Genomic DNA, 26750 nt, shown 5'->3' with positions numbered 1-26750 from the left:
CACCCTCTGTTCTCTCATGCTTAGTTCTCAAACAACCATAGAGTAGTGGTGGTGGTGGTGATGGCCAGTGATGGGAACTGACATGAGCCAACATTCTTGAAAAGGAAAAACTTCCTCTCCCTTCACTGAAAATGTGATTCTGAGAGGGTGGAGTGAGTCTCTGTTGCATTTTTTTCTAGCTGTCCTCCTCTCCCTTGGCTTTAATGCAGGTCCGGTTTTAGAAGTGCTCAACAGAGTAAATAAAGGCCCAGCCAACCTTCTAACCAAGAGGCATGACAGGGGAGTCACAGGGAATGGCAAAATACTGAGAAGAACATGGAGAGAGAGCAGCTTGGGAAAGCAACACCATATACTTGTTAACGAACTCCTGGGCTGACTCTCAAACTCCACATAAACTGGTCTGATTCCATTTAATACACCAAAGACTTTTAGAACTGAACCAAAAGACTATTACCCAGGTCTCAGAGTAGAAGCAAAGCTTTTTTTTTTTAACTTTATTGTTGACACTTTACAGATATCTCCATTCCTCCCCACAACCCCTTTGCCCACCTCCACCCAGCCCCAGACCCCCTTCCCTCTGGCCATCACCACACTGTTGTCTGTGTCTGTGGGTTAGGCATGTATATCCTTTGGCTAATCCCTTCATCTTCTTTCACCCATTCCCCACCCCTCCTCCGCTCTGACAGCTGTCAGTCTGTTCCATGTATATGTACCTCTGTTTCTATTCTGTTCATCAGTTCATTTTGTTCATTAGATTCCACATGTAAGTGAGATCATATAGCATTTGACTTACTCTGATTGGCTTATTTCACTTAGCATAATTTTATTTTGGTTAGGTAAAGAAGTTTTATTTTTTTTTTACTATGCGACATTTTGACTATTAACATAAAATAAATAGGGATATATACTGGCAAACCCAGGTGAGTTGCCATTAACAAGCATAAAGTAGACAGTAGATTTTAGTTTTATCTTCTCCCACCTTTTCTCATTTATAGATTCATAATTTATGTGATAAATAGAATTAGAAAAGAATACATTCATTCAAGAGGTGGACAAGTGTTGAGGACAGTGCATTACTTAGAATATAAAGTCAAAAATGTTTTAGTAGTCTGAGGCTGGTGACAGGCAGAGTCAAAATTCTAAAGCTGTTTGCAGTTTTGGAGTAATGTAAGTGTTTTTGTTGTGGAGTTAAGATAAGGTATGAAGACAAAAAGGTTTATATTAGTAGTTTGTGAGATTAGATCACATTTTTTCTTTTTAATACTGTTTTGAATATAATCTAGTAAAATACTGGCACAAATGAAAGCTAACCATATTTTTTTGTATAAATATGTATCGCATTTTAAGTGTTCCAACATTCATCTTCTAATATAATTTGTATTTAATTTGGTATTCTCAGGTATACTTTAGTCAACCCAACTTAAGCCTACATTAATATTACTTCCTTAATATCTAGCACTGCTTTAAAAATATGTGCTGGTTGAATCTGTCATCATATTTTAAAGTACACCAAATTAAGATGCTATTTAACTTTTTGTTTCCTAATCAGAGGTTCTTATATCACTATTTTTTCTAGACATACTATAATGACCGTTCTGAACTTTTTCTTTCAATTTTTCTTTCTTGCATACTCCTTAAGACAAAGTAAATTTATTTTTAAGCATAACTATCCCCATAGAGTATACACTGAGTAATTCAGTGTAAGATATATTAGTAATAATAGCTACAGCAAACCATTTATAAATATTGAGCAACCAGAATGAACCAAAAACTCTGCAAGGCACTTTGTGTACAATTTTTTAGTTATTTTTATAAAAATTGTTTATAAAGAATAATAAAAAATGTGGTCTTTGGAACTGGATTGCATGACTTTTAGTTTTGTTTCTGTGTTTTCTTAACTGTCATTTGAGGCAACTTTTTTTCCTATACATCACTTTTCTCATCTGTAAGATGGGGATAAATTATAACACCTAACTGAAATGTTGCTGTAAGGATTTAATTAATTCATATGATAAAATGATCAGAAGAGTGCCTAGCATACTACTGTTTAGCTGGAAACTAAAAATAAGAGATATTAAGTTGCTATAGCAGATGGGTTTTTTCCAAAAAGGCCTCAAAACAGTATCTCCCATCAGACATATGCTTCTGATAATGCCTCACAGATACTTTTTCCATGAAGAGTTCAGGTTTGTGTTCCCAACTCTTGAATCTGGGTGTACTTGTGACTACGCTGAGTCTATACGACTTCCTACGTTAGGTCATAAAAGGTGATTGAGCTTCTGCCTGCTTCTTTTGGGATGCTTATTTTCAAAGGTAGCCACCATGCCCAAAGGAAGGCCAAGCAGCCATGGAGAGGCTCATGTGGAGAACATAGACCCTTGGCCCACAGCTCTAGCTGATCTCCCAGCTATCATCCAGCACCACCTGCCAGCCAGGTGAGTACACTGCCTGGAAAGTAGGTACTGCAGGCCCCAAGGGAGCCACCCTAGCTGATGCTGCATGAAGCAGATGAGCTGTCTTTGCTGAACCTTGCAAAAACTACAGATTTATAAGCAAAATAAATTATTATCATTTTTCTAAGTCATTAATTTTGGGGGCAGTTTTTTATGCAGCACTGAGTCCATGGAACACCTGCTTGAAGTCACATGCAGAAGAGCCAAAAGTTAAGGCCTATGTTCATTCTAATCCATAATCTGACTTCTCATCATAAAGTACATTGATTATCCATTGTTTCTGGAACAACATGACTACTTTGTCACCTAGAGCAATGAGGAGTAAACCACAGTTTTTAAAGGCCTATTGGTGATGGTGTTTGGATAATAAATGTTGTAATAAAAAGAACTCTTTTGTAGGATACAATCTGTTTTAGTTAACAGATATGATTTTAAATAATAATTTTATGTTCTCCTAGATACTTTTTTTATAAAAAGCTAAACAAATAGAGCTTTATTTCCACCATTAGAAATAAAAATAAAACACAACTTTCATTTAATAAAAGATGATTTATGTGACCACCTCACTCCACAAAAAAAGCAAGCAAGACATTTTATCTTTCAACCTAGAACTGAAGAATAGACTCATCATAAAATGGTTTATATGCATGACTTGCACATTTTCTCGTCACTGTTCAAAGTCTCATGTACTCTGACATCTCAGTGAAGTTTGACAACCATGTCTTCTACTGGCTTAGCAACAAACTCACAATCCATTCTTCAATCTGACAACTGTGAATGTCCTGCTGTCATCTATTTGTGGTATTCATGTAGCTGAATAGTGCAGAAAACTAATGTAAAAATTATTGAATTATATACCAAAAAATTTTTACTAACAAGAAAAGCATACATTTTCTTTTTATAAAGGTATTAAGCATAATCAATATAATAATAAGAATTTATTGTCTACTACAAATTGATGTTTTTCAAACATTATTTTATTTGATTTACAAAATCAATGATGTAGATATTAATATCTTCACTTCACAGAGAAGATATATGAACAAGCCAGGATTTGAAGCCAGGTCTATTTGATTCTTTAGGCCAATACCTTGTCATTATATGAATATATACATATATATCCAAATATGCACATATACATATATGTGTATATATACATATATTAGAATAAAACTTAGCAAAATATTCACCATCTGCTTTTTAAACAATTATAAAGATAAAATACTACACTATAGCTTAGAATATCTAAACTTCTTCACGACTCCCTATCTTCTTTATAAATATGCAGGTATATCTCTTCCTCTTATCCATAGAAGCTTGAAATGATGACATATCATTGGTTGAAGTGTGACTAGATGTTTCCTATGTATTTCCACCATAAACAGCCCTCTATTTTACAGTTAAACTATAGTACTTGAATATCATGATACTTTGAGTTTTACTTTTTTCCATTATCAAAATTAATGTTTTACACTAAGTAACAGCTAATGATGTAAATTTAGTAACTAATGATGTTACTAAAATAGTAGTTTATTTACTCTCTTTATATTAATGTTTTTAAATGGTTTTCCAAAACTTTGGTTTACATGTCATTGGAATGTTCTATAAATATTAAAGTAAACTGGAATGGCATCTTTTATCTGGTACAAGTATAGTGCCTACATTGAACCAGCATAGTTTGGATATGAAATGCTCATGGATGACAAAGGCACATTCAGAGTTCAATTGTTGTATGCAGCAATAACAGACACTCAAGAGGTTATGCAGGTTTTACAGATGTGATATGTCTGGTCAGTCTCTTGATTGGGCTCATACCTAGTTCCACACATGTAGAGCCATTCCCTTTAGTAATGCTGTTGGTCTGAGCCTGAATTTCCCAGTGACTATTTTACACTCAGGCAGATCATTTGTAAGCTGGTGCTCAGATAATCCAATTTTCATGGCAAGTAGGAGTTCTTTGAAAAAAAAACAGGTATAGCATTTCATGAACACATAACTTGAAAACCCTGGAACCACAGAGGCATGTTCTACTACAAAGCTTTAAATCCCATTACTCAGAAGCTCCACATATACAAAATTTTGTGAAATTTTTGTGTACACCTTTTGTGAAAACCTATTTGTATGTATTTTATAAATATTTTAAACACAGTGGGGCAATTCTTAGCAGACCTTCCTTTATATTCTATTTTCAATATTTGTATATTAGGTTTCTTTAACTTGGACAATTAGATATTAAAGAAAATTAGATACTAAGATAAAATATGCTATTGGACCAAAACAAGTGCATCATCAACATACACCCATTTGTTTTTCTTTCCTCTCTATTCCATGTGCACATGCACATACCTCCGTTTTCTCAGGTAGAAGTACTGGATTGTTTTGCAGTGGGTTAGATTCCATGACTACCACAACAGGACCTGAGCACTTGTGGGAAGAAAATATCTTTGTGTTAAAGGTCTCATCCTCTAAGACACTGCTTAGTAGATTTCAGGTCATCAAAACATATTTATTAAGTGAACAAAAGTGAATTAGTGGTGTCTGATATTCTTTGTCTTACAAAACCAAAAGTTTTATATTTAGTAAGTATTACTGTATTATAAACACTCTGATACAGCTTCTTTAAGGGGGCAAACACACTTTCAAAAGGCACCTGGAATCAACATAACACTTCCCTCTATCTATTATCAAAGCAAGATCATATTTAAGCATTGACTATTTAGAAAATTAATCCTAAATTGTAACATACACTTTTATTTTGAGCTTGCAATTTTAGAGCTTCTGTCTCAAATGGCCATATTGGTGAATAAAATCAGCTCTGTATTTGACTGCATATTTTAGTTTGAATACATATGTAATTGTTCTTTGTTGCATCTTTACAAACTGGAGTAGTAATGTAAAAATAATGGTGCTATTGCAAAAACTGCTTAGCTGATACTGCATTTTCAAGTACAATAACCTTTGATTATTCTCAAGTGAAACTACTTTGGTAAAAGTATAATGGACTGCAGTTACTATTCACTCAGCATATAATAGAGAAGTCAAGGGTACAGGTTATATAAGACCCAGTCCCTGAAGATGTAATGAGTATACACCTCAGGTTATGCGATAATATTAGACACTATGTGATTAAATGCCTCGTGAATGGAACAGATAGTAAATGCCTAGAGTTTCAAGAAGAGAAATATTATTATGGGATGGAGTAGCTAAAGTCAGCTTAAAGATGTTATATTTTCTGTGAGAAAGTAGAATGGGAAAAATAGTGAGAAATTAACAAAGATGCTGAAATGAAAGTGATTATCACAAGTTCCTAAACACAAAGAGGAAACCTGTGTAAAATGAAGAACTGACAGTGGAAAGGAGAGAGGTAGAAAGTAGTTAACGAAGAATGGTTATCAAGATTCTTACAAGACAACTTAAAGAATTTTATAGTATTTCCACTAAAGCACAGAGCAATGTTTGCACAAAGAAACACAAGTTTATTTAAACTGAAGCCTACTGACAGTGTACCGAATTTATTCAATAGTATAAGATAAAGAAGCGAGGAGACCAGATGGGAGACCAAGGCATTGATCTTAAGAAAAAATATTTAACAACTAAATGAGGGTGGGAGTAGGGAAAAGAGGAAAAAGTAACATTGTGAAGAGAAAATATTCTAAAAATAGTATGGAAAAAGAACAAGGTATAGATTAAATGCAGTTTAAACATACTTGTTAAATATATTTAATATTCTAAATTCACTGTATGTTTATGGATAGAATTTGGGCTTTTGACACAGGAATATTAAATCCAGTTGTTGAAACACAGGGTGCCTCACAAATAACACCCCTTTTTATTACACAATCATAAGGATGTAATTTTGTAACATAACAATATCACACTCAATCACACCATGTGACATTTTAGGTGAAATGTTCAAATTGCTGTCCATCTTGTGCAAGACGTTCACGTGCCCTCCCAACCACGCTCAAGCAAGCCTTACTTCTGCTGGACCCTGTATATTGCCTTAGGTAAGTTATTTAACCCCTGCAAGTATTACTTATCTGTTAAGTGGAGATAACAACAGACCTACCTGTTGGGATGATGTACAATATAATTTATGTAATGTGTTTAGATGTGTGCCTAGTTTGTTATAAGCAATTGATAAAAGCTAGATCCATAAGTTTTAAGGTCAATCTTCCCACAAAAATTTATAATGCCAAGAAAGAAATTCTGTATCTAAACTAATCAGGCAAACAGTTACAATGGCTAGCCAAATACAGTCATGTGCTGCCTGACTAAGGCTGTCCTGGTCAACAAACCACATATAGGATATGACAGTGGGCCTCTCCAACGAACTCTCCTGTGAGACTGGGGCTTTCTCCTGCCACCACAACTCCCATAGGTTTTTACAGCCAGAGATTTTGAGGCTTTATTTCCCCATGCTGGTACCCTGGGTTGCAGGTTTGTCTCTCTCCGCAGTTGTTGCTCCTGGCTTATCCGCACTTGAATGTGGGATATCCTGGTCTTCCAGCTGCTGCCTCGCCCACCCAGGTTTACCACCAGCTGCCACCTTGCCATGCTTCCTCTCCAGCCCAGCTACCCATCTCTGCCCCTCCTACCAGTCTAGATGGATGTTCCTTTAACTCCTTGGTTGTCAGACTTCCATGTAGTTTGATTTTATGGCTGTTATGGTTTTTTGTTTTCAAATTGATTATTATCCTTTTTGTTTTGCAAGGAGGTGAAGCATATTTACCTTTACCTCCATCTTAGCCTGAACTCCCTCTCTAATTTCACTATTTTTTAAACAGTGTTGCCTTTCACATGAATAAAATTTACTCTTTACAAAGTTCTAGACTGTTCCCAAGGTTTAAAATATTCTGTCATTTAGTGAAAAAAAAGTATTTAGAACACCCAGTTGTGTGCACATTTATCATGCATCTCTCACCCATTAGTTTTCCAAAGCAAAAGACTCTAGGGATAATGAAATGTTTAAGCTATTATTGACTATACAGTTAATCTTACATAGCACTTCTTTATAAAGAGGGAGACACAACATTACAAAGACAAAGCTCCTTCCTCAGAATTATATCTTGGGACAGAAACGGAGCTGGATTTAGAAGTCAAGCCTTCTTACTCCCTAGACTGGCATTTTTCCTCCATACCACAATCTTCCCACAGACCTCTACCCCACAAACATTTCATTGGCCTTTTCTAGACCTTTCTATAATCTCTTTCCTTCTCCTTGAAGTAACATAATCAGAGCCACTTGTAGTATTTCTGGAGCAGAGACACTGTGATTTTGTTCAAAATTGGCTGTGACACTTTGTTTTGTGTCAACTTCTCCACTGTTACAAATAATCTGTATAAACATCAAAAGTCTTATGTGGTCTCTTAACTTTGCTTCCAGCAGGCAGATCAGTATATCAGCTCCTGTTGCTCTAACTCTGAAAGAGATGCTAAATCTGTCCCTTTATCTCCATCTCCATTGCTAACACAAGTACACATGATCATCATATTTTGCCTGAATTATTCCAATGGCTCTTTCCACTTTGCACCCACCACCTTACAACATAGTTGACACTATATTCAGAATGATCTTTTCAAAAGCAAGGCAGCATTTAAGGGTAGAGACTAGAGCAAAGTATCTGTACTGCTTAAACCCTCTAATTGCTAGAATTACATTTTGAATAAAATCCAAATTCCTTATATAGCCTTTAGGGCAGATCTGGCCCCTGTCTACCTCTCAAATTCCTCTCTTCCACCCTCATTGAGTTTTAGTTATATAGGCCTTCTTGCTGCTTCTATAATACTTCAAAAATATTTGTGTATTAGGACTGATCCTCTAACCTGTCTCTCTCTATCACATCATGTGCTCTTATTTTTTGCATAATATTACTACAATTTGAATTGAATTTGTTCATTTATTACTTTACTTTTTTATTGTTATTCTTGAGAGCAGGAAACATCATTATTGTTCATGATTTGTCTCTTGTGCTTAGAACACAAGTTAGCAATAGTCATTTGCTCAGTAAGTATTTGTTGACTGAGAGGATGTGACTCTTATGGTCAATGTAGATTCAAGTGTCTTCCAGCTCTATTATCAGTAAATATTTATCACTGTTCACTAGAGAAGATGTATTCCTTAATATTCTTTCTCCAGCATACCCTTAGGATACCCCTACCACAGCTTTGACCTCAAATTTCTTCATAGTGTTCTCAATCAGTCAATAATTCTCTCTTAGTTCTACTATAAATATGATCTTTGTCTCCAGAAAGAGAGCCTATTTTTTGACTCTCATAATGAAGTTTCTTGCATGAAGAATGTATGAGTTGTAGCTGATGGGTAATATTTATATATGTTTCTAGCTTTTCAGTATTTTTCCAACTTTGTAAAATGTAATTTTCTCCATTATTCTGTCATCTCCTTGAGGCATCTTCTTTTGCTCCAGTGGAACCCTCAGATGTAAAAACAACATCGTCATCATGTTTGGTTATGTGTGTACCCATTAGAGTGTCTAGCTAGATACCTTGTCAATAGGTAATAAGCAATAAAAAATTATGAGCTAGCGATGAAGATCCTGATCCTTAGGTGCCTGTGTACCAGGATTAATTCAGGCAGTGGGAAATGTGAGGGCTATGTGTTGCTGCACATAACAACCACTTTCTTAATTATAGTTGGAAGCCACATTTAGCTTCACTCAATATGTATTACTGCTTTTCAGATGAGGATACTGAGGCTGTGCAATGTGATGAAAGATGCCAACAGTCTAATTATAATAACTTAGTATTATAAGAAAATATAATTCTACCCTTTAACTTGAAAAAAAGTTATTAAATGACTGTAAGGAGGTTAATATTTGCTTTCTGGGGTTTCAAGTGTATCTCCCGGTTAATTAATAATATTTTTAGATATATTTACTTTCCTCTAATGATAAATAATGTCCCAATGGTTGTATTTTTATTTTCTCTAGGAGATAAGCTAATGTGAATTAGGTGACTTGCATAAACAGTGTGGAAGATAAAAGTACCCCAAGTAAGAATTCAAGCTTGTGTAACAACTATTCATAGATTTTAGGCTTCAGGAAACTTTTAATTTTTCAATACTGATTGCATCTATGAGAAAGAACCTAAATATTTAATAAAACATTTAAGACTGAAGGAACAAACAGACCCAGTGCTAATCAAAGGACTCCCTGAGACAATTCATCAGTGTTGTCATTTTTATAGCTGTGTTTAATGAGTAAGCTACTTCAGTGATTTGAGTTGCAACTTTAGAGAACTGACAAGAGTTACTGCTTGATAATTTATTGGAGGAAATAAAAGTTTCATTTACTGAATTCTATAAAATATATTTTGATATTTTTGGACACAGTCATGTTGAAATGCAGTATAACTGTCCAATTGACAAATTAGTTTGTGTTTGCTTGGTTATTAAAAAATAGATAAAAATCACAAACTGAGCAATTATAACATGTTTCCCTCTATTTCCTAAGATATAATTTGATTATAATTCATGTGTAATTTCTGGACCAAAGTACCTTAGGCTTTTTTCCAAATATTTCCAACTTCAATCAGCAAATATACTTAGGCCTACTTAAAAATAAAATGTACAGAAGTGTAAAACTTTAATGTCTGCCCTATATACGCCTCCAGCAGGCAATCAAATCTATGTCCACACTGAACTAGGTATTAGATATTTATGAATATTAATATGTCTATTTCAACCATTGGATTGTAGACTTTTTGAGTGCAGAGAGTATGCCATATTTATTTTTGTATCCTCTTATACCTAACATAGGGCCTCCTACATGGTCTGCTGAGCACTAGTAAGCTTTCAATAAATATCTATTAAATTAAATTGAATGAGAGGACTGAGAAATTATGCTAAGCATCTGGGTAATGGAGACTGTCAGTCAGTGTGTAACTAAGCAGTGCAGTTAAAAATGCTGAATGTGCATGCTTGCATTGCTGGATTGAAAGCACCATAGAGCAGAAATATATAATTTACCTGGCACTTAATATGTATCAAGCATGCAGTGAACCATCGTATGTACAATATCTCAGTCAATCAATCACAGCCAATTTATAAGATAGGAAGGACTTCTCTCATTACAATATATATGAGAAGCCTGAGACAATATGGTGTGATATTTAAAACCTCATGAATTCTGCTTTCATATTTGAGTTCGATTCCTGGTTTTGCTAATTATAACCTCTCTGTAGAAATGACCCAGGTAGAAACTTAAAGGGTAATTGGAAAATATTGCTCAAAATATAAAAAACAACATTTTTGACATTGCTATCATATTTCTATTATTCTTCTTATACTTGAGTGTTTAGTACTTAAGACCTTTCACAATCTGGTCCTGGGAAGCTCTTATAAATTCTTGCCTATTGTATCAATCTACATGGCCACCTGGAACTACTTTTGTTTCTCAGACAGGCTTTGTACTATGCAGTGTCTTTGCAAATGCTGCTCTTTTAACTAGAAAATCCCATTTGAGGTTAAACTCAAACCAGTTTCTTTTGAGATTGAGATTTTTTTTGAGGCAATTGTTTGGTGCCATTGTTTTCCATGCTTTATTTGTATCAAGTAATCTTTGCATTAATTTGTGATCATCCCCAGCCCTCCATCCTAGGTAATTAATTCATGAAGCCAAAGACAATTATCAGATTTATATTTATATTTTTACATTATAAAGTATATATCAATATCTGAAATTAAAATTAGCTGTTTAAAGAACTAATATAATTCCACAGAGGTTATGACTGCCTAAATTAGCAAAGCTGATTAGAACTCAAATTGTCTTGCTTTAAATGCAACCCAGGAACATATTAGAATCACAACAAAACTTTTGAAAAGTACTAATGCCCTGCATACACCCCAGGCTAATTAAACCAGAATCTCTGTGGTGGGGGTAGGGGGTACTCATTGTTTTCAAGGCTACCCTAATCTACAGCCAGTATTGACAAGTACCATGATGTGACATATGTGTTCCCCGTAAGGCTATTCCTACACTTACAAATAAAACCAAGGAAAATAATATCCAGATAATTTGCCTTGCTTAATTTAAACCTTGTTCCCATTATATTCCATTCTATGAAAAGACAGCCATAGTTTCCAGCTATGGCTCATAAAGGGTTTCAAAATAATCAGAACCAAATCCATTATGATGTTATTCTTTTCAGACAAGACACTTTCCACTGGCTAAGGTAGAACAGGAGCTGGAAGAATTCTCTCCACTATTTCTAACTATCCTGTCTCATATATGTCTGCACTAACAATGCTGTTGCTTCAGGGCTTTGGGTATTCTGCTTTGCCAGTGAATTCTGTGGTCAACCCACTATAATTACACAAACTTCTTTGTGAAACAAAAGCACTAAACTTGCTTGGTCAACTGGGGAGGAAGAGGGCACTGAAATAAATTCCAGACCTTTCTGAATCAGTTACCATCCAAGTGGAAGAAAATTACATACGCATAAATATCAAGTTTCAAGCCAGTATAAACAATTTTGCTTCCCTGATTTTGATTTCACCTTAAATAAAACATGTTCAAACACTGGCACTTTCAATGTTAAATCTTTGCTTTAATGACTTTTCATGATAAGTGGATTTAATTACTTTTGTTATAAGTGCCCATTTCAATCATTGGGCAAAGGAAGGAAATAATAGATAATCTCCATTCTATTAACTTTTGTTTTTATCCTAATGTAAACCCTGGCTTTGATTCCTTCAACCAAATGAAATTCTCAAGAATTAAAAAGGCCAAAGCAAAGTGCTCCGTAGTTTTAACTTATCCTTTTAAGTCCTCTGTGATGCTGCTAAATGATCCAGAATGCTATATATTTCACATCCTGTGCAGACTTGGCAACAGTGGAGCTAATAGCATGATGTCCTGTAGTTACTGGACTAGAATTCAGAAGCTGGATTTTAAAATACCAAGCAGATGAGAACTAAGAGCAAAGCTGAAACCAGATTCAAAGGTATATCACATACCAAGGGAATATAAACTCAAAGTGGGCGGTGAGGAGGGGAGGGGGGTAGTATGGATCCTTGTATCTGCAGCAATGTATTCAGATACTAGGATAACTTCAAGGTACATTTTAACTAAAGAGTTCCCTCATTTCACTTTGGACAGCAATCAAGTTTTAAATAAGGTTTCATTTATTTATTAGAGAGAGGGGAAGGGAGGGAGAAAGAAAGGGAGGGAGAGAAACATCAATGTGTGGTTGCCTGTCATGCTCCCCTACTGGGACCTGACCTGGCCTGTAACTGAGGCATGTGCCCTGACTGAGAATTGAACTGGCGATCCTTTGGTTTGCAGGCCAACATTCATTTCACTGAGCTACATCAGCTAGGGCCTGCTTTGTAAACTTTCCTAAGAAGCTGAGGTACAATAAAAAGGCAACATTGTTATCTTAATTGGGTTTTTTTCAGATGTTGACTCTTAAATAAGAATACAGTATAATTTGTTTATTTGAGAAGTTAAGGGGGTCTAATAGGGTCTGGGGGAAATGAGATACAGAAGTGAAGACGCTATATAATGATGTTTTCAAGCCAGCTACCAGTATAGAGGATAGAAGTTTAATCCAGCTGTAGAAACCATGAGAATATGTACCTTAGAATTATCTGACATAAGTAGTGAGGAAGGTGGGGTATTTATTTACCAGTTCTCATCAGTCATTCATTAGGACTAATTCTGGGGCATATCTCATACCATAGGGTGTCCATAAAGTCCAAAAACATAATATTTTTTTATTGTTTATATTTCCAGACTCTATAGACATCTGGGACAATTTCTTCCATCATACTCAGTGAAATGCAATGTAATAATATCATGATGGCAGACAACTATCGCCACTGAAATGTGTTTCTTTTTCAATAATGTTCTTAAAAGTTATCCATGCTGATATATGCAGATGTAGTTTATTCATTGCAACTGATATTTAGAATCTCATTATATGAAAATACTATAATTTATCCATTTCTTTATTGTTAGCAATTAAAGTTATTTAAAACAATTTGTTTTTTTTTAAGATTTTATTTATTTATTTTTAGAGAGGGAAGGGAGAGAGAAGAGGGGGACAGAGAGAGAGAGATCAATGTGTGGTTGCTGGGGGCCATGGCCTGCAACCTAGGCATGTGCCCTGACTGAGAATCGAACCTGTGATGCCTGGTTTGCAGCCTGCACTCAATCCACTGAGCTACTCCAGCTAGGGCTAAAACAATTTGGTTTTAAAAATAACTCTATGATAAACCTCTTTTCACATGCTCTCAGGCACATGTAGGTATGAAAATTTTACTAAAAATATGAAATTTCATGATTACAGACAACATACTTTTCAGCTTTACTAGATGTTACCAAATTCTACTCTAAAGTGATTAAACCAGTTTATAGTTTCAAGAGCAGTGAATGGATGTTCCTATTTTTTCACATCTTCTAACATACTTGGTATAATTAACATCTTAGATTTTTACCAATCAGTTATGTATGAAGTGGAAACTGACAGTAAATAATAAACATGTTTAGATAGATCATAGAGCCTAGAGATATAGGCATAGGCTTTAATTAATGGGGGGGGAGAAATAAGGATTTTTTGGAACATTTATAAAGGACACATGGATAAAGCCAAAGGGGGGTAGGATCAAGGGTGGGAGGTAGGGATGGCTGGGGCGGCAGGAAGGGTGGGGCGAAAAGGGAGACAACTGTACTTGAACAACAATAAAAACAGTAAAATTAAAATAAAAAAAACTTTAAAAAAGTTTAAATTGTTTTGGTTGTCACAGAGTTTATAGTCAAAGATTAAGAAAGTATGGTAGTGATATTTTGAAGGACAGCCTCTAAAGTAGTTCCAGGAGAAATGTTTAAGAGTGTATGTCTTGTGAGAATAGAAAAAAATATAGCTAGTTCAGCACAATATAATGATAGCTTAAACAATGGGAATATGAACATGGCAGGTGGCAGCTGGCCTTGGTGTATCCTAAAACTTTTGTTGAGTGTCCACAGACGCATCCCTGGAGCTGAGTGTGAATTTATATTAGTGTGGTGAATACCACTATTTCTGACCTGGTGACTCAAAGAACCTATCTCATGCAACTTGCATACCACCAGAGGTTCTTTCAGTGACTGAACCCAACAGGCAGCCAACAAGTAGAGGCAAATCTTGGGGTGCATTGGGTCTTTTGCTGACCTGCTCCATGGCTCAGTGTTGGTGGAAGACAGACTTGTTGAGTATATTGGCCCCTCCCATACACACCCAGGTACAGCAGAAGTAGCCATACATTGTGGATCACTTTGTAGCTCCAAAGAGAAAGCCCTGGGTCATTCACAGGAAGCACCTGACACTGACCTGTACCAAGAGTCCCTCACATGAGGCCCCAGACCCAACACACTGGTAGTAGGTTCAGACCATATCAGAGTATGACCCAATTAGCAACAAAACTGACACATTCAGAAAAAGATCTGAGCAGCACCAGACCCTGCTGGGGCAAATTCTGATTTGTGGGATCAGTCCTCACAGAGCAGCTTATATATTGTGATCAAGGTTGATCCACATAATCAGCCAGCCAGAAAGTCAACCTCACACACAGACAGGGCAATAGCAATCAAGACTCAACTACATCAGGAGGATTCATATAATCCATATCAGAATAATTTCTTGAGCACCTAGCCCAGGTGATCAAGGAAACTGCACCACTGAGCCTAACAAGACATCTATTGATACTATATAAGGCCACATACCAAGGCATAACAGATCTACTTAATACACTGCCATAAATACAGATAAACAGCCAAAAGTGGGAGGCAAAGAAGCATGCCCCAAATGAAAGACCAGGAAAAATTCCCAGAAAAGTAACTAAATGAAATGGAGGCAAGCAATGTACCAGACACATAGTTCAAAACAATGACTATAAGAATGCTCAAGGAATTTAGGGGAAGAACATATGAAGTCACTGAGAAATTAAAGAGTCAGTAAACATAAAAAAGGACATAAAAAACATACAAAAGGACCAGTCAGAAATTAAGAATACAGTAACTAAAGTAAAGAATACACTTAAAGGAATCAACAGCAGGTTAGATAAGGCAGAGGATCAAATCAGTGATTTTCAAGACAAGATAGCAGAAAACAGTCCATCAGAGCAGAAAAAAAATTAAAAATGACAGTAGTTTAAGAGATCTCTGGGACAGCATCAAGTGTGACAACATCTGCCATCCTAGGGGTAGCAGAAGGAAAAGAGAGAGAGAGAGGAAGATTGAGAACATATTTGAACAAATAATACTGAAAACTTCTCTATTCTGGTGAAGGAAAAAGACACAAAAGCCCAGGAAGTGCAGAGGGTCCCAAACAAGATAAAATGGTGAAGGTTAAGGTAAAAGAGAGACTCTTAAAACAAACAAGAGAAAGTTACCTACGAGGAAGCACCCATTAAACTGTTAGCTGTTTTCTCAACAAAAACATGTCAGGTCAGAAGAAATTTGCAAAAATATTCAGGGTGATGAAAAGCTAGGACATACAACTGAGACTAACTTACCCAGCAAGCTTATTATTTCAAATTGAAGGAGAAATACAGAATTTCCCAGGTAAGAAAAAGCTAAAGGAGTTTATTACCAGCAAACCAGTATTTTAAGAAATGTTAAAGGGACTCCTTTAAAAAGAAGAAAGAAATATAAGAGGAGCATTGTTAAAAGAATAACATGAAAATAAATACATACCTATCAATGATCACTTTAAACACAGATTAAATGCTCAAATAAAAAAGACCTGGATAAGAAAACAAGACCCATATACAAGGGACCCACCTCAGAATAAAAAAAATAAAAACAAAACCCACAGACTTAAAGTAAAAAAATGGAAAAAATGTCTTATGCAAACTAAAACAACAAAACTGGGGTAACAATACTTATTATCTGACAAACTAGACTTTACAACAAAGACTATAACAATAAACAAATAAGGTCATTATATAATGATAAAGGGATCAATCAAACAAAAGACTATAACCCTTGTAAACATTTATGCACCAAACATACATAAATATATAAAGCAAATCTGATGGACATAAAGGTAGATGTCAGCAGTAATAGAGTCATAGTAGGAGATTTGGACACCCCATTGACATCAATGGGTAGATCTTCCAGACAGAAAATGAACAAGAAAACAGTGGCCTTAAATGTCCACTAGACCAAATGGAATTAATTGATATCTTCAGAGAATTTCATCCTAAAGAAGCAGAATATACATTCTTTTCCACTGTACATGGAACATTGTCTAGGATAGACTACATGTTAGGACACAAAACAAGTCTCAATCAATTTAAGACTAAAATCATATCAAGCATCTTCTTTGATCCTAATGGTATGAAACTAGATAACAATTACAAGAAAAAACCTGAGCCCCTCCCTCAAAAAGAAATGGAGTCTAAATAACATGTCACTAAACAATGAATGGGTTGACAATGAGATCAAAAGAAATAAAAAATACCTTGAAACAAATAAAAATAAAAACACACCCCAAAATCTATGGAGACACAGCAAAAAAAGTCCTAAGAGGGAAATTGTATGCCTACCTCAAGAAACAACAAAAAACTCAAATAACCAAATTAACCTTATACGTAAAGGAAATAAAAATAAATCAAAGCCCAGAGCAAGTAGAAATAAGAAAATAATAAAGATCAGAACAAACATAATTAAAACAGAATCTAAAAAACTATATAAAAGATGAATTGAACCAGAACTTGGTTCTATTAAAAAATAAACAAGATTGATAGATCTCTGGGTTTTGTCTGTTGTTTGGTCTTTGACTGGTAAAAAATAAACAAGAAGAAACTGTTTTTCACTCCATTGTATGTTTGTGCCTCTTTATAAAATATTAATTAATCATAGAAACATGGGTTTACTTTTGGACTCTTTATTCTGTTCCATTGATCTATGTTATAGGGAACCTATCCACGTGGTATGGTGATAGTAGTCCAGCCCTATCAGAAAATCAACAGGCGCAAGTCAGCACACAGGAAGCCAAACCCACGGACTGGTTTTCCCATGGGGAATCAGGCTTGCATTGTACCTAGGCTGCTATGAAGCTTGCTTTTGCTAAAACTCCCTCAGCCTGAATCGAGACAGAAAATGTTTACTGAGTACCTTTAAAATGGCTTCCTAAAGTCCGTGCTAAACCTCCCAAATATGGAGTGTAACCAGTTCAATCACTTTTCCCCTTGGTCTGCAACATCCTTCTCTTTGAAGTAATTAGCAACATTCCTTTGTTATCTGTAAAAGGTAATCACCTACAGAGAACCTGTGCATAGTAAATGAGGACCATCCTTGATAAAATGTACCCAGAAAAGCAATAAAAGCCCATCTAGACAGGGGTCGGGGCCCTTTCTTTCACTTAGAGAGTGGCCATGCCATCCCTTTTTCTACACAGGACTTCTCTAGTCCATGTGAATTTGTTTGTCACAGTCACAACACACGGACCCTGCAGGCTGGAGTCTACATCACTATGTGTCTGTTCTTATGCCAGTACCAGACTGTCTTGATTATAGTGGCCCTGTAGTATAGTTTAATATCAGGTGTTGTGATCACTCCAACTTTGTTCTTCTTTCTCAGGATTGGGAAAGTTTCCATATAAATTTTTGGAATATTTTTTCTAGATCCTTGAAATATCCCATTGGTAATTTAATATGAAATGTATTGAATCTATAGATTGCTTTGGGTAGTATCAACATTTTAATGATGTTTGTTCTCCCAATCCATGAACATGCTATATGTTTCCATTTATCTGTATCTTCCTCAATTTCTTTCTTCAGTGTTCTATAGTTTTCTAAGTACAGGTCTTTTACCTCCTTGGTTAAATTTATTCCTAGGCACTTTATTTTTCTTGTTGCTACAGTAAATGGGATTTTTTTCTTAGTTTCTCTTTTAGATAATTTATTGTTGATGTACAAGAATGCCATCAATTTCTGAATATTGACTTTGTATCCTGCTACTTTGCCCAAATCACTTACTAGGTCAAGTAGTTTTCTGGTGGTGCCTGTACAGTTTTCTATGTATACTATCAGGTTGTCTATGAATAATGACAGTTTTACCTCTTCCTTTCTAATTTGAATGCACTTTATTTCTTCTTTTTCTCTGATTGCTATGACTAGGACTTCCAGTACTATGATGAATAAGTGTGGTGAAAGTGAGCACCTTTGTCTTGTTCCTGATCTTAAGGAAACACTTTTAGTTTTTACCAATTGAGTATGATGTTGGCAATAGGCTTTTTGTATATGGCCTTTATTATGTTAAAGTATGCTCCCTCTATTCCCACATTCCTGAGTGATTTTATGATAAATTGGTGCTGGATTTTGTTAGCTGCTTTTTCAGCAACTGTTGATATGACTGTATGATCTTTGTCTTTCATTTTGATAATGTGATGTATTGTGTTTATTGATTTGCAAATATACCAATCCTTTCATCCCTGGGATAAATCTCACTTGACTGTGGCATACGATCTATTTAATGTATTGTTGGATCTGGATTGGCAATATTTTGTGGAGGATTTTAGCATCTATGTTCATTAGCGATATTGGCTTGTAGTTTTCTTTCTTTGTTGTGTGTTTACCTAGTTTTGAATTTAGGATAATACTGGCCTCATAAAAAGAGTTTGTGAGTCTTCCTTCTTCTTGAATTTTTTGAAATAGTTTGAGAAGAGTAAGTGTTAGTTCTTCTTTGAATGTTTGTTAAAATTCACCTGAAAAGCCATTCAGTCCAGAGTTTTTGTGTGTCAGGGTTTTTTTTTTTTTATTGCTCTAATTTTGCCAGTTGTTATAGGTCTGTTCAGGCTTTTTGCTTCCTCTTGATTCCCAAATGTTTTTAATTTTTGAAAAAAATGTTTTTCATTTTGGGGAGATTGTATGTTCCAGGAATTTGTCCATTTCATCTAGGTTGTCCAGTTCCTTGGCATATAGTTGTTTATAGTAATTTCTTACAATACTTTGGATTTCTGTGGTATTGGTTGTTACTAGTCTTTCATTTCTGATTTTACTTATTTGAGTCCTCTCTCTTTTTTCTTCATGATAATTTTGGTTAAAGGTTTGTCAATTTTGTTTATCTTTTCAAAGAACCAGCTTCTAGATTTATTGATTCTCTGGATTGTTTTTTTTTAGTCTGTATGTCATTTAATTCTGTTGTGATCTTCATTATTTCCTTCCTTCTACTCATTCTGGGCTTTGTTTGTTGTTTTTCCTCTAGTTTATGGAAACGGGAGGTTAGGTTGTTTATCTGAAATTTTTCTATCTTCTTTAGGTGGGCCTGTATTGCTATGATCTTTCTTATGAGGACTACCTTCACTGTGTCTCATAGGTTTTGGGTTGTTGTGAGTTCATTTTCATTTATTTCCAGATACTTTTTGATTTCTTTTGTGATTTCATTGTTAAACCATTCATTGTTTGAAACATGTTATTCAGACTCCATGTATTTGAATGTTTTTCATTTTTTTCCCTTGAGGTTGAATTCTAATTTCAAGCCATTATGATCCAAGAAGATGATTATTATGATTTGAATTTTCTTGAATTTGTTGAGTCTTAATTTGTGTCCTACCATGTGGTCTATCTTTGAAAATGATCCATGTGCATTTGAAAAGACTGTATGCTTCCCTTCTTTGGGTTGAAATTTCTGTAAATATCAACTAAGTCCATTTGATCTATTGTATTGTTCAATGCCAGACTATCCTTGTTGATTCTTTGTATGGAAGATCTATCCATCATTGACAGTGGGGTGTTAAATCACCCTATGATGACTCTATTGCTGTCAATCTCTTTCCTCCTTCAAGATTTTCCCTATGTATTTAGGTCCTCCTATGTTGGGTGCACATATGTTTACAAGGGTAATATCCTTTTGTTGGGCCATTCTCTTAAGTATGTAGTGACTTTCTTTGTCTCTTGTTATGGCCTTTATTTTGAAGTCTATTTTGTCTGATATAAGTATTGCTACCCCAGCTTTCTTTTTCATGTCTGTTTGCTTGGAGTATTTTTTTATATCCCTTCACTTTCAGCTTGTGTAGATCTTCTGTTTGAGTTGGGTCTCTTGTAGACAGCATATATGCAGATTTTGTGTTTTTGTCAACTCAGCTACCCTATGCCTCTTGATTGGAGCATTTAATCCATTTACATTTAAGGTTATTGATAGGTACTTATTCATTGCCATTTTTTCAGCATCTCTCTCTCTCTCTCTGTCTTCTATTTATAGCAGTCCCTTTAGCATCTCTTGCAGTGCTGGCTTGGTGGAGGTGTACTCTTTTAACATTCTTTTGCCTGAGAAGATCTTTATTTCACCTTCTATTTTTAGTGAGATCTTTGCTTGATATAGTAGTTAGGGTTGCAGGTCCTTGCTTTTCTTTACTTGGAATATTTCTTTCCAGTCCCTTCTGGCTGGCAGTATTTCTGTTGAGAAATCAGCTGATAGCCTTATCAGAGCTCAATAACATGATAGCCTTATCATGTTTTTAGCTATTTATTCCTTGCTCTAGGGATGCCCTTTTCCAGTTTATGTGGGCCCTCTTATTCTTGGGCTTTGATTATTGATGGCTCATTCATTGGTGGGTTCTCCTCTTCAGCTGCTGACTGAGAGTCACTACCCTGACCATGTCTTGTATGCTTTTGTATGTGTGCTGGCAGAACAAAGCAAAACTAATCAGAAAATCAAAACTATGCCTGCAACCGCCCCCCCCCCCCCCCACCACATCATCAATATCAACAGCAAGTGCACAAAGATTAATAGAAATGGAAAGAGATTAAGGTTATAAAATAGAGAAAAGATTATGATATGATTAAAGGAGAGAAAAATGATTTTGAGAGGGAAGTGGGAGGAGAAATAATGAGTAGAGAATAGAAACAAGGCAAAGAAAGAGAGAAAAAGAATTTAAAATATAAGTAAAAATGGGAGGGGTGATGGCAAAATGGAGTAAGACAAGGGAAGAATATGATATGAGGTTTGAAATAAAATAAAAAAATAGTGAACCTGTAGGAACAAAATTGAAGAAAAACCACAACTAGGTAAATAACAGCAACAGATGAGCAAAGGTTAATAAAGATGCAAAGAGAATAGGAATATTTTAAGAAAGAGAAAGGAGAATATGAGATGTCTAGAGTAAAGAAATATGATTTTGAGAGGACAGAGGGAGGATAAATAATGAGATTAAGGAATAGAATCCAGGCTTAGAAAGGGAAAAAATAAAATACAAAAAAAATAAGTAAAGGCAGGAGGAAAGCAAAATGGAGTAAGACAGGGGGAGAGTAACCTATTATATTTGAAATTAAAAAAAACCAGTAAACAAATAGGGATAAAATTGAAGAAAAACAGCAATAATGGCAATATCCATGCCAACCAAGCAACAATGGACAAAGGTAGGAAGAAGATAAGGATATTATAAGAAAGAGAAAAAGAATGTGGTTGACTAAATGAGAGAAAAATTATTTTGAGAGAATAAAGGAAAGAGAAATAGTAAAAGTAAGGAATAGGAACAAGGCATACAAAGGGAGAAAATACAATTTAAAACAAAAATAAGAAAGTGTAGGAAGAAGGTAAAATGGAGTAGGACAAAGGAAGGGTACAATATGGGATTTGAAATAAAAATAGTATAAAAATATAAAAGTATAAAAAAGAATAAAAACAAAAAATAGTGATTTAGTTAGCATACAACTGAAATACAAGAAGAAATGTTAAAAGGCTATACAAGAGAAAAAAGCAATACAAATTTTGAAAAAGAGTGACGTGGAATCTGTCTCAGCAGAGTTTGGTGTTTGCCTTCTGTCTTCTCCTTCTGGATCTGCCTCTGGCTTTTTATCAGCTCAAGGTCCAGGGGTTTGTCCCCAACTTCTGGCTGTACTGTATGTACCACCTTCATATGCCTCTAAAGGGGGCTTCTGTTGCTATGAGCCGAGTGAGACCCCTGGGTCTCCTCTGGGAGGCACTGCTCAGTCTTCTGGGAAAACTGTGGATGTGTTCCCACTACCCCTGCCCCACCGGTCTTGGTCTGTCCCAACTTATTTCCAATAATGTATAGTGTTTAATGAACTAGTTGTCTGTTTCAGGGAAGGGGCCAAACTGTGTAAGTGGGTAAGCTTTTTCCTGCTTGGTGCTAATAGTACCTCTGTGTGCTAGCAGAGGATGGGTGGAGCCCCAAGTCCCTCTTGCTGCACCAACTTATCTCCCCACCCTGCTGGCCTCAGTGAAATAGGGCCCTGGTAACCAGTATATTTTATGTCCCTGACAGAAGCACAAAATGGGCCCTTCTGGCATTTCTTTTCCTGTCTTTCTCCTGCAGATATACACTCTGAAGGGGGTTCTTGAGCCTGTCCGGCTGCTCTGCAGAACTTCCCTGTTGGATTCAGTGCTGGTGATCCTGCAGGAGATGAGAACTGGGTACATCCTTTCCTGGAAGAAACCACTGTTTCTCATCTCCATCCAAGGGAAATGTTTTGAGTGGCAAAGTCTGATAAACTAACTCAAGGGGTAGGCTAGCATACACTTTGTTAAAACCTTTGAGCTGATCAATTTGGCACTCAGTAAGTCATTTTAGTCAGATAAAAAGCCTGATAAGGTCTAGGTACTGGCAGATAATTTGAGATAAAGGCATTGTCTCAATAAGATTTATGATTTTAGAACATGGAACTGATTAGAGTTTAACAATTAAGTTTTTGAAACTGTGAGCTGTACTACCATGAAAGCTGCTAGTCTAGATTACAAGAGTTAAGAACTTAAAATCAACCACTGGGCCCAAAAGTCTACATGTGGGAAGCCACCTGACAGGTCTGCTTAGCTCCCAAGGAAGGATATATTGTAAAGTACCTGCTTGCAGACATGGTAAAGGGTGTCTTGAAAAAGGAAGGACCTCCCAAGAGACAAAACCATGGGCCATGGAATAATAGAGTAGGAAGTTAATTCCAGGGTGCAGACCTAAGAAGCAAAGGTGATCCCTTACTTTTGAAAACATAACACATTTTGTTAATTGCTATTTCTTTAAAATAAACCTTGGTAAGAGAGTTCAACTTGAGGGTGATCATCATAGAAAAAATGTTTTTGTAAGAATGTATGGTGAGCAGATACTAAATTAATTTATTGTGATCATTTAGCAATATATACAAATATCAAATTATTATGTTGTATACCTGAAACTAATATAATGTTATGTCAATTATACACAAATATAAGAAAACTCAACCTATTTTTTCTGAGAATGATAACCTTAATTTTAAGATGTTTTATGAAAAGGGTTTTAGCAGTAGTTTGTAAAATGAAGTACCATGGCAAGGACATACATGTATTATTCCAAAATAATGGTACAGAAAAGTTTTTAGGTATATATTTTTATAATTCTACATATACTTTTAAAAATCTTTAAATAGTGAGGCCATTATATTATTTTGAGAAAAACAACTGATTCAATTTAAACTGTAACATAGAACTAAACAAATCCTGCTACTTAGCTGTGCTGAAGGCATGCCAGCTGCTGCAGAACCCATTGATTGCCTTAGACATCCATTGGTTAATTTAATAAAAAAGAGATTTGGAGTACAAACACATTCACAATGCTGACATAACAGGATCTTACCCGATGTTAGGGCCAAAAATCACACATATCCATGTGTGTGCACACACACACACACAACATTAATGTCTTAAAATCCTTTATATCTTTACTATTTAATATAATATTAGAAATTACTTTCAATTTAATTAAAGAAAATAAGACATTGAGGAAGTAAATTTTTATCCAGAATAACCTACCTATATTTACATGAGTTTACAAAGAATATGAATAATTTTAATGAGATGACCCTTTGCTTTTGGCTCAGAAATACACAGCTGGCAAGCTTTAGAGTATTGATACCACACTGATTTAATTCATAAAATATAGCTAGACATAAAATACAGCTAGACAATAGCATAATTTAATGTAATCTCATTTTTGTCTAATCTATTACAATAGTCTAATTGTAAATAAAATCACACTAATTACTACTACCCTGAGAAGTGTGGCTCAGTTGGTTGGGCACTATTCCACAAAACAAGGGTTTGATTCCTGGTGAGGGCACATGCCTGGGTTGTGGGTTCCATCCCCAGTCTGGGCATGTACAAGAGGCAACCTATAGATGTTCTCTTTCACATCAACGTTTCTTTACCTCTCTTTCTACCACCTTTCTCCTCTCTCTAAAGATAAGTAAATAAAATCTTTTAAAAAATCAAGTTTAGGTCATGGGAGAAGCAGCAGTGGCCTGGCAGTTCAGGTTTGCAAAGGTTCTTGGCATGCCGTGGCCCTGAGGCACCAGGCATGCACCTGTCCCGCTGCCAGCAGGCCCAAGAGGAAGATCAGCTCTGTCAAGGGGGCAGAGAAAGAGGATCCCAAGAGAAGATCAGCGAGGTTGTCAGATAAACCTGCTCCCGCAAAAGTGGAAACCAAGCCAAAAAAAGGCAGCAGGTAAAGATAAATTTGCAGACAAAAATGTGCAAATGAAAGGGAAAGGGAGAGCAAAGGGAAAACAGGCTGTAAGTGGCTAACCAGAACTGAAAGAGCTATCTGTGGAAAATGGAGAAACTAAAGAGGAGGAGAGTGCAGCCTCAGATGAAGCAGGAGAAAAAGAAGCCAAGTTTGATTAATGCCATATATCATGTCTTATCAGTGGTCCCTGTCTCCCTTCTTGTACAATCCAGAGGAATATTTTTACCTAGTATTTTGTAAATGCAAGTTTTTTGGAACTCTAGAAACATTTTTAAGAAGGGGGAAATTCCACCTCATCCCATTTTTTGAAAGTGTAAATGCTTCTTTTAAAGAGATGAAATAATTTGCTGGTTAATTTCTTGCTCTTTCTCTTCTCATTTTTTGGTACTCTGCAAAATAGTGGGATATTGAATATAGGAGATTGTCTTGGGTGTCAGCTTAATAATCCATAGATGGGGGTAATTTTTACATCCTATAATATGAAGCACACTAAATGGCCATTTAGACTCAGTCATGCATTTACTACGTCATGAACATTTTAAACTAATTCTATTTTCATATTTTTGGTAAAATTGTTTCTTAAAGAAAACCACTCCTTGATCTTGGCTCTCCCTGTCAGAATTCTGGCATTCTGTAACAGCTCTGTTGTGGTAGTCCAGTTTTCCTAGTAACTTTGTTAATGTGCTGCGAAAGATTGAAAATTCAATTATGTAGTATATATGATATTAAATTGTGAATTAGTTGGGCTTTGATGTAATAGTGTATTGACATTTGCAGATATTGGTATTTGACACTTTATTAAGAAAATTATTCTCCAAATTTTAAGGTGGAAAGTCATTGGAATAACTTAAGAATCACAACTATATGACTACATATTTGGTACATATGTTAAGAATTGTGTACAAATTGAAATGTCTCTGTACTTATCCTCAAAACAACCATAAAACCTCATGAAAAAACATACTAATTATTTTTAAAAAATATATTTTATTGATTATGCTATTACAGTTGTCCCATATTTTTCCTCCTCTTTATCTCTCTCCATTCTGCACCTCAACCCACCAAATTCCCCCACCTTACTTCATGTCCATGGGTCCTACACGCAAGTTCTTTGGCTTCTCCATTTCCCAGACTATTCTTAACTTCTCCCTGTCTATTTTGTACCTACAATTTATGCCTCTTATTTCCTGCACCTTTTCTCCCATTCTCCTCACCCAACTGATAACCCTCCATTTACCTTCATTTCTGTGATTCTGCTCCTGTTCTAGTTGTTTGCTTAGTTTGTTTTTGTTTTTAGGTTCAGTTGTTGATAGTTGTGAGTTTATAGTTATTTTACTATTCATAGTTTTGATAATCTTCTTTTTCTTAGACAAATTCCTTTAACATTTCATATAATAAGGGCTTGGTGATGATGAACTCCTTTAACTTGACCTTATCTGAGAAGCACTTTATCTGCCCTCCCATTCTAAAGGACAGCTTTTCTGGATGGAGTCATCTTGGATGTAGGTCTTTGCTTTCATAACTTTGATTACTTCTTGCCAGTCCCTTCTTGACTGCAAGGTTTCTTTTGAGAAATCAGCTGATAGTCTTATGAGAACTCTTTTGTAGATAACTGTCTCCTTTTCTCTTGCTGCTTTTAAGATTCTATCCTTCTCTTTAATTTTGGGTAATGTAATTATGATGTGCCTTAGTGTGTGCTTCCTTGGATCCAACTTCTTTGGGATTGTCTGAGCTTCTTGGACTTCCTGAAAGTCTATTTCCTTGGCCAGATTGGGGAAGTTCTCCCTCATTATGTTTTCAAATAAGTTTTCAGTTTCTTTCTCTTCCTCTTCTCTTTCT

The 26750-nt window shown here is 35.5% G+C and overlaps 1 protein-coding gene and 1 pseudogene across 1 annotated transcript in view; one reads left to right on the top strand and one right to left on the bottom strand.

Annotated features, from left to right (window-relative positions):
* LOC123826934 (ephrin type-A receptor 6) overlaps positions 1-26750 on the bottom strand; it is a 912013-nt gene that overhangs the window by 545928 nt on the left and 339335 nt on the right. The window lies entirely within an intron of this gene.
* LOC123826899 lies at positions 2323-25069 on the top strand (annotated as a pseudogene).

This window comes from Phyllostomus hastatus, unplaced genomic scaffold (genome assembly GCF_019186645.2).
Source record: "Phyllostomus hastatus isolate PE091 unplaced genomic scaffold, TTU_PhHast_1.1 phas_contig_86, whole genome shotgun sequence".
Classification (NCBI taxonomy): Eukaryota; Metazoa; Chordata; class Mammalia; order Chiroptera; family Phyllostomidae; genus Phyllostomus; species Phyllostomus hastatus.
The sequence above is the reverse complement of the archived record's forward strand: the minus strand, read 5'-3'. Positions and strand labels throughout refer to the sequence as shown.